The sequence below is a fragment of the Dermacentor albipictus genome, chromosome 10, assembly GCF_038994185.2.
Source record: "Dermacentor albipictus isolate Rhodes 1998 colony chromosome 10, USDA_Dalb.pri_finalv2, whole genome shotgun sequence".
NCBI lineage: Eukaryota > Metazoa > Arthropoda > Arachnida > Ixodida > Ixodidae > Dermacentor > Dermacentor albipictus.
The window spans coordinates 86,198,879-86,209,847 of record NC_091830.1 but is presented as its reverse complement, the minus strand read 5'-3'; positions in this window follow the sequence as shown (position 1 = coordinate 86,209,847).

Sequence of the window (10,969 nt, the reverse complement as noted above, 5' to 3'; positions counted from 1 at the left end):
CGCAGTTGCGGCGACAATGAAACACAATGCGAAATAACTCAAAAGCCGGACAAATATACGCAGCCTTATTCCCGCTCAGCTGATTTAAATTATAAAATTGTCATTTCAAGAACATTGAACAGTTGTTAGAATGCTGGAGCACTGTAATTGTACTCCTTCGTTCTGCCATGGCTTCACACTTCGCGAAGAGCACGATAAGCTGGTTGAAACCAATCTTTACAGGAAAAACAAATATACTTTTCTTTTATTTACAGGTTCGTGAAAACCTGCCCTGCATGCGTGGGATTTTCAAGCCACAAGGAACGTGCCTTATTAATTGCAATAAAGTCTTCCTTGCTGGATTTCGAATCTCGTGCAGTAGTTTATCATAACCGGTTTGATCACAACGTCACGTTGTAATGACGATGAGCAACTGCAGCGGCACCACGCCAGTCGCGAAACTAACATTCCATTGGCAGAATCTGTGCCCAGCAAAACATGTAACACTCAGCACAATAATGGCGGCACAAACTCGTCGATGATCGAAGTAGGTTCTGCGGGTCTGACCTGTCGGTTATTCATGCCTGACTTACCCAGCGTTCCAACGTAATCAATTGATGGTGCTAGCATAGGTTCTAGAATGTAGAACACGGTTCGCGTCACGCATGCGATGTCATTGCGAAAGGTTCGGTGACAACACGGACAACACATAGAATCATGCTGTCGAGAAACATGCAGGGAAGTCTTGCAGCAAGCGATAAGAATTAACGATTATAAACTGGTTAAAAAGTGGTCACATGAAAAAGATGAAGTGCATGCGTGAGCAACATGGAGATCTGTCTGCGCCAATCTCGCAATACGTCCATGCATTGCGTTTAGGGACAAATTACTACAAATGCGCCATGCGCGGCTAGAGTTAGCGTTGCTCTAGTCTCTCAAAGCCAGTGGCGATAGTTTAACTCTGTACTGGACAAGCACATTTCCACACGAGGAAAAATTTAAACCATTCCTTCGCCTTTAGAAAATTAGAAATTAGAAAATCATGAATATGTTTGCAGTACTGTCCGCAACCGGAAGCTCGCTTCAGCGTATCAAGTATGCTACCACAGGTTGCAGAGTAAGTGTTCAGTGTACCCATCATGTCGGCAGATATAATGACGGATGCAGGTTGGTGTCGAGGGAACGAATGCCAGCAATCGTCTATGGCATCCTATATGAAGCCACGTAGGGCGACAGGGTTAGTGAGAAAGGAAAAGTACTGCTGGGAGGGAAGGTTATCACGAAAGGAAATATCGGCACGTTTGTGCTCGGAAGCAAAAATAAATATGCGCAAAAGTAGATATGATACATCACCTCCTCAATGAATAGTTCACTTGAAAAACTCTTTCGCCGTTACTTGCTGAATTGTTCGAAGTTTCCCGTGTAGCCCAAGCCTTCGACTGGCCTAACTGGTTTCTGGGACGGGTGATGGTGGCCTCGATTTTATCGCAGGCAGTAGTAGCACGTTTGTTGTCGACAGGTGTGCTTCAGCCGATATGCTTGCATCATCGTCAGAGTTGTTACTCGATTCATCCTCCAATGCTTCACGGTGGAAGTATTCATTCTCAGCAAGAGTTGGTGGTTTCACCGTCGCAGCTTATTGTCTGCCGTCTGAACATAATAGGAACTCGGCCCTGCTGACGCTAGCACTCTGGTCTTGCGTCACCATTAGCCCTTCTTTACGCGCACCACACCGTGCTTGTGCAAGCGCGGAAGGGATATGTGATCGATGCTTGTCTGTTTGTGCTTGTTCGCCCCCACAGTTGGCTTTTCCCGAAGGCCTGGTAGTGGGGTCCGCAGGCGGTCCTTGAAGAAGCTCTGCCAGAGACTGACCGTCCTCCAGAGGGCTTGCCCTGTAAGCCAAAACACCAAGCCAGAAGTTCTGTTTAGCCTCACAAGTTTTCTTCAAAATTCGTTTGACAATTTTCACTCCTTTTTCGGCCACACCATTCGACCTTGGAAACTGCGGACTCGACGTGACGTGAAGAAAGTCGCACGCTTTTTCAAACTGTGCGTATTCGCGACTGGAAAACTGGGACCCGTTGTCTGTGCAGACTTCGACGGGAATGCCGTATCTTGCAAAGATTGCCCGGAGCTTTACGGTTACCGAGGCGGTCGTGGTGCCGTGTAGTAAGTAGCTCGTCTACTGGAAAGCTAGAAGTTGCGTCGTATGCACACAAGTAGTATCTGCCTGCGTAATGGAATATTTTGACTCAAATGCGGATACATGCGCGAGTCGCGGTTGGTCGCGTTAGTAGTGGTTCTGACGGCTGCCTGTAGACATGGTTTTGACAAACTGCATTTTTTTATTCAGAGTTTCAATATCACAGTAGAGACCTGGCCAGCATACCCGCTGTCATTCTCCTGCTTTGCATTTAGTTGTACTGAGATGACCCTCATGCACACGTTTAAGATTTTACGGCTGCATGTTGGTGGGAACCACAACCTTTCACCCTTTCAATAATATTTCGTTCATTAGTTTAAGCTCAGAGGCCACAGATGCTGGCCTGTGACAGGTTTTCCTTCCGTAATCCGTTGGAGGGCAACCTTGAGGTTCGGATCCGACGCGGTCTCCCGTGCCAGAAAAGCCATTGTCTTTTCACTTACGAGTGCTACCACGACGCTGATGGCATGGACTTCGACGTCGCCGGTGCCCACCGCAGTGACATCGCCAGAGCCCAGTTCTCTCGACAGCATGTCCACCAACTGCATCTGTATTTAGCGCGACAGCGTTAAGGAGCTCGTGTAGCTGAAAAGCCGGCGTAGGCGGCGTTGGCCGTGAGCAAGAAATATCGGAAGGCAATTCAGAAATAAAAACAACTTGCAAGATGGGCTGGGTGGGAATCGAACCAGGGTCTCCAGAGTGTGAGACGAAGACGCTACCGCTCAGCCATGAGTTTTTTTTCTTTATTGCGCTCAGCCATGAGTTCTATGGTTCAAAACGCGACAAAAGCGCCTCTAGTGAATGCGGTGTTGCCTTAGAAACGTGCCGTAGGAAGTTGTACCGTGGTGTATACCGGTAATTATGAGCACGTAAATTACAGAAGTGGCAGTTAGACGAGTAGCGAAGTACGTTACCGCTACATTTCTTCTGAGCTTGGCGCTTTCGCAGAGCTATCTTGCGGCAAACACAGAAGACCTGCTCCTCGCAATGTTCGGCGCTGCCCCGACAGATGGCGCGCCACTCGCCGGCGTCTCCCGTTCGTCTCATTTGAGTGCATTGGGACCGTGCGGGGAGCGGTGTGAGGATGCCCCAATACCCTTGCGTTTAATAAGTTTTCTCGGTCTCTCCCCTTCCAACTTCCAGCCTGCGTCACTCGAACCCTCGTGTTTAGGCTACATGGCTCCACTTTCCGCTCGCAGCGTGATTCCAAGGTGCAGCGTCTGAAGCGGGATGCGTCTGACATGAGCTGCACCGTAGCGCGTCTTAGGAAAGCGCCCCCTGCGATGTGAGCCGTGCTGCTGGCGAGGAGTCATGCGTGTGCGTGGTGCTCCCAAGCGAGATAGAGGACGATACCATCGAGGCGTCAGCCCCAGAATCGCGTCCTCCTTCATGGCGCGTCGCGGCACTGCTGTCCGTGCTGATCATGACGTTTGACTCGCGTAGATCGTTTCTCCCTCCAAGACACCGAGTTCTTTGGTTCGTTCCGCTTGCTCAGGCGCACGTTTCGTCTTTGTGTGACTCTAGAGCATGCCGAGCAATTAAGTGGGCGGTGCGAACTGGTTGAGATAACGCTATCGTGTTCCTGAGTATGCGGCGTACTCTTTCTGATTCTGGCATGGAAGCATTGTTGCTGTGAGGAAGAGCGAGGGCATCGTCTACATACAAGATATAGGACTCGCCAAGTTGTTGCTTGCAAGTGTCCAGTGTCTTCTTCGTGAGGATGGAATAAACCACTGGAGTGCCAGAAACTTCTCGGAGCTGCTGTTTACTCAAGTACTCAAGTCGGTGAAGTCAATCTCGTGGTTGAAAAACCAAGTCTTCGCTACGCCCGCGAGCTAGAAGGAGACGTGGCGCAGCTTCAGTGCCCCGTCCCAACGGTTAGCTGAACTCACCCTGTCATTGTTGCTAAGCCAATCCCCCACATCTTCAGCAAATAGATGAAAATGGCACTGGGGCCCACTGCCGATCCCAGAGGGAGAAGGTGCGGCAGGCAGAGCTGGGATTGTTTTATATATAGAAGTACCAGATGGCTAGTCATGTGGCTTGCTGGCAGACAGCTGGTACAAACGGTTGCCTGAGCGAAGCTCCAGTAAGTAGAGAGGGTGAGCAGAGGACGTGGAACCGAGAAGGAACCTCAACCACGCGGGACGTATAAGTTAGCAAGACCTTGATTCCTCCCGAAGACGTGGCGGACTGATCACACGCAAGGAAATATATATATATATATATATATATATATATATATATATATATATATATATATATATATATATATATATATATATAAGCGAGAATAAGGGGACTTTAACCTAGGGGCCCGATTTTTATTAGTCACATCATAAGAAGCCAACAAACACTGACACCAAGGACAACATAGGGGAACTTACTTGTTCTTATTAAATGAAATAATGAAACGCTAGATTAATAGAAATGAAAGTGGATGAAAAAACAACTTGCCGTAGGTGAGGGACGATCCAACAACCTTCACATTTCACGTCCGACACTCTACAAATTGAGCTACCGCGGCGCCGTTGACCCATACACTTTCTTGAGTATTTATGTTTTCTAGTAGAACGCTGGGAGCGTTAGCTAGTGCCGCCACTCGCAGACTTTGACGGTGGATGTGGAACATCCTTTCTGGCGCAGGCGTCATGAGAACGTGATCTTTTCGGGTGAAGGCAACCGGTCAATAAACCCACACATGCAACATGAAGGCATGAATGTTGCGGATTCGAGACCCTCATTATGTAATAAATGAGAACTAATAGGGTTTACCCGAGGGGCCGATTTTTATTAGCAAGGTTATATATCTTCTTTCTGAGGTTTTATTTATACGTGCAGTGAACTTTGTGTTCAGTCATAAATTTTTGCCCTTTATCAATTGCATTTGTTTATTCCATTGTATCTTCCCATTTTTGATGTACGAGGGTGAGTCAAAAGAAAGTGAGCCAACCCACCTCGCGCAATATGGTTCAGTTGATCATGTGCGAGGCATGCACGTAGCTCAAAGGTATCTCTCACTTACAAAAGTGACACGCTGGTGGGAGGATAAAGGTTTTGTAACGCTCTCATACAGCGGGTTCAACAGGGTTGCGTGACATAATGAACACTCTAAAAGTTGACCAGCGTCATGTGAAGACATTTCTGACAGCTGAAGGTGGTTCCTAAAAAGAAATTAGTCGCCGTATGGCTGCCGTGTACGGTGAACATCGTATTTCACTCGCCAATGTCGAGCGTTGGAGCAAACGGCTCAAAAAAAGGGCATGAAAGTTGCAAAGACGAGCCAAGACCGCGCCATAGCCACCGTGTAATCCCCCCCCCCAACACAATTGCAAAGGCTGATGAGCTGATTAGACAAGAACGGAGGATAAGCATCGATGAATTGGCAGGGCGTGTGAACATCAGTCACGGTTTCGTTCACACCATAATCCATGAACATTTCGGCTATCGGCTCTTGTGTGCGCAAGGAATGCCCAAGATTTTTAACTACCGCCAAAAGACGGAGAGGTTCGGCGCTGCCTTGACCTATCTAATCCGGTATCACAATGAGGGTTAGGACTTTTTGTCTGCAGTTGTGACCAGGGATGAATCATGGTGCCACTTCTACGAGCCTGAAACATGACGGCACGCAGTTAAAGTGGAAACATTCAAATTCACCACCCCCAAAGAAAGCAAAGGTCATCAGTTACGCCGGAAAGGTGTTGTTGACTTTTTTTATCATTAGGGGCCATAATTGATTTAATTTGCTAAATCTGGAGAGACTATCAATCGTTTCCGATGTTGTGAAACGCCGGATTGGCTACGTGTCACGATCAAGAGGAAACAACATGGAAAATTGAGGAATGGGGTTATCTTGCTCCCCGAGAATGCCCTTCCCTAAGTCGCTGATGTGGTTAATACAAAACTGGCAACGTTCATGCGGGAAACGATGCAAAATGCGGCATACAGCCCAGACCTGTCGCTTTTCAATTTCCACATTTTGGACATTTGAAGAAAGATGATGATGTGTGGTGTTTTATGGCGCAAGGGCCAGGTTTGGCCAAAAAGCGCCATGACAAATGGTAATGTTGACGATGTATTACGGATGGCGTGCACAATGAATTCCTCATGGTATATGTGACATGGCTGTAAAAGGGCCTAAAATCTGTAGCTGTAAATGGCGTAGAATATATAGTTGCTAAAATAATGGCGGTGACTAGGCGGTGATGTGGGCTATGGCAATAGGCTTTCGTTAAAACATTATGCTATAAAACATAACACTGACACCAGAGTTTCAAGCAAGCCCTTGAATGCAGGGCTGTTAGTCACGTGCTAAAAATTGCCGGGCCAAATGATTTTCAGGATGTCAGTTTCGTCTAAAAAATCTAAGACTGTTTGCAGTTTGAAAAACGGTTCGTCACTAAGAAAAAATGCAGGGTGGAGAGGTATATTTTCGCGATATGCAGAAGGGAAATACTTTTTTCTCTCTGTTTCTATTGCAGGGCACTGGATAAGAACATGGAGGACAGTCAGGCTATCGCCGCACCTACTACAGGTAGGAGGATCCCCGCCAGTCAAGAGGTAGGAGTGAGTACTGTAAGTGTGTCCTATTCTTAATCGGCATAGAAGTACTTCCTTGTACCGTGCTGTTTTGTCACTTATCCAATTTCGCAATTTTGGTTTTATAATGTGTAACTTATTCAATGTTTGTGTATCCCACTCTTCTTGCCAATGATTCCTCAATTTAAGGCGCAGAAAGGGCTTTAGGTCTGTGGCAGGAATGGGGATATTTCCATCTGTGGTGCCAAAACTCACTGACGTAGCTATTTCGTCAGCAGCTACGTTGCCTTTTTTAGCTTTATGGCCAGGTACTCAGCATAGTATAATCATTTGGCGGCACATATATGCGGAGCATAACAAGCTATACAGCTGATTAAAAACCGAGTTCTTATGCTTTCGTAAGCAAATTAGGGCTCTCACCACACTTAATGAGTCTGTGAAGACAATAGCCTTGGCGATATTTGTGAGCCGTATGTGTTGAATAGCCTTAAGAATGGCGTATGCTTCCGCTGTAAAGATACTGGTGTGTGGGTTTAGGGGTCCAGATATTGAAAGTGAGGGTCCCAGAGCTGCATAAGCAACACCAGCTGGAGACTTCGAAGCATCTGTGTAAAATTCATCACATGAGTACTTCTCCTTGAGTTCCAGAAAATGCGAATATATGTGTGCCTCCGGGGCTCGTTTCGATATTTCTAAGAAAGAGATGTCGCATTGGATAGTTTGCCACTCCCAAGGCGGTGGAAGCCGTGTAGGAGCCATTAGAACATTGTGTAAAAGAGGGACCCCTGTTTTTCCTGAGAGTGCTTCCAACCGGAGGGACAGATGAGGCCTAGTGGCTGGGCGGTTACGAAACAGCCTAGCAGAGGACAAGTCGCATATAGTGGAATGACAAGGATGTTCAACATCTGAGTTAACTTTTAGGCCGTAGGAGAAAGTTAAATATGTCCTTTGGTAGTGCAATGACCATTCGTTTGATTCGACGTAGAGGCTTTGCACAGGGCTAGTCCTAAACGCGCCTGTAGCAAGGCGGATACCTAGGTGGTGAATAGGATCAAGCATTTTCAGAGCACTAGGTCCGGCAGAATTATAGACTGTTGCTCCGTAGTCAAGGCGTGTTAATATTATACTTTTGTAGAGCTTTAAAAGGCACCGCCTGTCGCTGCCCCAAGATGTACGTGACAAGAGCTTCAGCAGGTTCATAGACTTGAGGCACTTTGATTTCAGATACTTCAAATGTGGTACAAAAGTCAGCTTACTATCTAAAAGGATTCCTAGGAATTTGTGTTCATGGCTAACAGATAGCCGTTCTCCATTTAAATCTATTGCGGGGTCCGCCATTATGCCTCTCTTGTTAGAAAATAGGACGCATGTACTTTTTTGTGGGTTTAGTTTGAAACCGTTTTGGTCCGCCCACTTAGATAATTTATTTATGCAAAGCTGTACTTGTCGCCCGCAGATACTTAGGTTACATGATTTGAAACCTATCTGGATGTCATCCACATATACTGAATAAAACCTAGTATGCGGTATGGCAGTCTGGATCGAATTCATTTTGACAATAAAAAGAGTGCAGCTCAGCACACCGCCTTGTGGAACACCGGCCTCTTGCGTAAATGGACGAGACAGAACGTTACCAACTCTAACACGGAACGTCCGATTGGAGAAGTAACTCTGAATCACGTTCAACAAGTTGCCTCGAACTCCCATTTCAGACAGGTCACGGAGGATTCCAAAGCGCCAGGTTATGTCGTATACCTTTTCCATATCTAAAAATACTGACAGGAAGAACTGTTTGCGGACAAAGGCATCACGGATATTTGTCTCGATGCGGACAAGGTGATCTGCTGTTGATCTGCGCTCCCTAAAACCGCACTGAAAGGGATCCAGTATTTTGTTGCTTTCAAGAAAATGGATGAGGCGACGGTTAATCATCTTCTCAAATAATTTGCATAGACAACTAGTGAGAGCTATAGGTCTGTAACTGTTGGGTGAGGAAGGGTCCTTGCCCTCTTTGAGAATAGGGATTACAATTGCTTCTTTCCAGACAGAAGGTATGCATCCGGCAGAGAACATGGAATTGAAGAGTGACAGTAGTGTTTTTTGGGTTTCAGGGTGTAAGTGTCTAATCATCTCATACATTATTCTGTCACTTCCTGGAGCGGACTTGTTGCAACAGTTCAGTGAGGCTTCGAACTCAGCCATTCCAAATGGACGATTGTATACTTCATTGGAGGTGCCTTTCCTAGCCCAGAGTCATCTGTTCTGCTTGTCGCCGTAATTTTAGGAATGTATCTGTGTAATGAGATGTACTGGAAATGTGTTCGAAATGTGCTCCTAGACAGTCAGCCTGGTCCTGAAGAGTATCTGTTTGCATGTTTACTAGTGGAAGGGGATGAGTATCGCGGCCTTTTATTTTGTTTACTCTGTTCCAGGCTTTTCTTTCGTCTGTATATGAATTTATACTAGAGATGTATTTCTGCCAGCTTTCCCTTTTGGCAAGGCGGCGCGTCCTTCTACCTTCTGATTTTATTTTCTTGAAGCTGATCAAGTTCTCGGTGGTTGGGCAGTCGCGAAGGCGACTCCAAGCCTTATTTTGATTTTTGCGAGCTTCCCTACACTGCTCATTCCACCAAGGAATACGTCGTTTAGAGGGTGATGCATTCGTTTGAGGGATACATATTGATGCAGCCTCCATTATAAACGCCGTCAAATATGTCACTCTATCATCGATTGAGAGAGTACAGATGTCCTCCAAGGTCAAATGTGTCAGCTCTCTGTATCGTTCCTAGTCAGCACAGTCGACCTTCCAACGGGGCAGATGTGGAGAAAACTTATCGCTTTTTGTTAATTTTAAGACAATTGGGAAATGGTCACTCCCATACGGATTTTTGATCACGTTCCACTCAAGGTATGGCACTAGTGTACTTGATGTTATGCTTAGGTCAATAGATGAGAACGTTTTGTTTGCCACGCTGTAGAATGTAGGTTCTTTCTTGTTCAGTATGCATGCATTGGAAGATAAAAGGAAGTTTTCTAATAAGCGTCCTCTCGTATCACAATGAGAACCTCCCCAGAGGGTGTTGTGTGCATTTAAATCGCCCACTACAATGTAAGGTTCGGGGAGTTCTGTGATAAAGCTCTCGAATTCTGTTCTGGAAAGTTGATGGCTCGGAGGAATGTAAAGAGAGCAAACAGTAACTAGCTTATCAAATAGCACGGCTCTGATTGCCACTGCCTCAAGGGGCGTTTGCAGATGTAAATGCTTACAGGCGATACCCTTATCGACTATAATAGCAACACCGCCTGACGAGGCGTAGGCGTCACTGCGATCTTTCCGGTAAATAGCATACTGTTTGAGAAAGTTAGTATGTGAAAGATTGAGATGTGTCTCTTGCACACACAACACCCTTGGATTAAACTTGCGAAGGAGTTCCTTAATGTCATCAAGATTGTGTATCAGACCTCTCACATTCCAATGCATTACCTGTGTGGCCATATTGAAAGTGTTTTATGGTGTGTGTCAAGAGATATGGATTAGGTTGGTTCAAGGGACCATTGCAGGCCCCTTGATGCGGGGTATTTCTTTTTTCTTGGCGCGCTCCAGGGAGCAACGCCGTTCCCTCGGCGTCTGAGACGCCGGAAAAGTTTTTGCTACATCCATCGCCTCATCAGAGGCGCTGGATGACGCCCGCTCAGCGGACACGCGCGGGGGTTTTTCGGGCCTGTCTGCACGAGCAGTGGCCCCGGGACCAGCAGGCTCGGAAGTCTGCTGGCCCTTCGTGGTAGGGGGCGGAAGAGCAGTGGCTGCTCCCGCCAGGGGGGCTGATGGCGTAACCGCCGTCACACTCCGTGTGACTTGCGCGGCCGCCAGAAGATGTGGCACTGCCCCCCGGCGCGTCACATCACTGTAGGACGGATTCGATTGATTGTGGACACTAAAACGCTTGCGCGCTTCTGGAAAAGTGATGTTTAGTTTTACCTTGAGTTAGATTATTTGTTTTTCTTTCTTCCATGAAGGGCACGATCGCGAATAGGCGGGGTGGTCTCCGTCACAGTTAGCGCAGTGGGTTGGAGAAGAACAGTTGTCTGAAGCGTGGTCTCTAGATGCACATTTTGCACAAGTGGCACGCCCTCGGCAGCTCTGAGACCCATGCCCAAAACGCTGACACTTGAAGCATCGGCGCGGATTGGGAATGTACGGTCGTACGCGCAGTTTACAATATCCCGTCTCTAATCAATCAGGTAGTT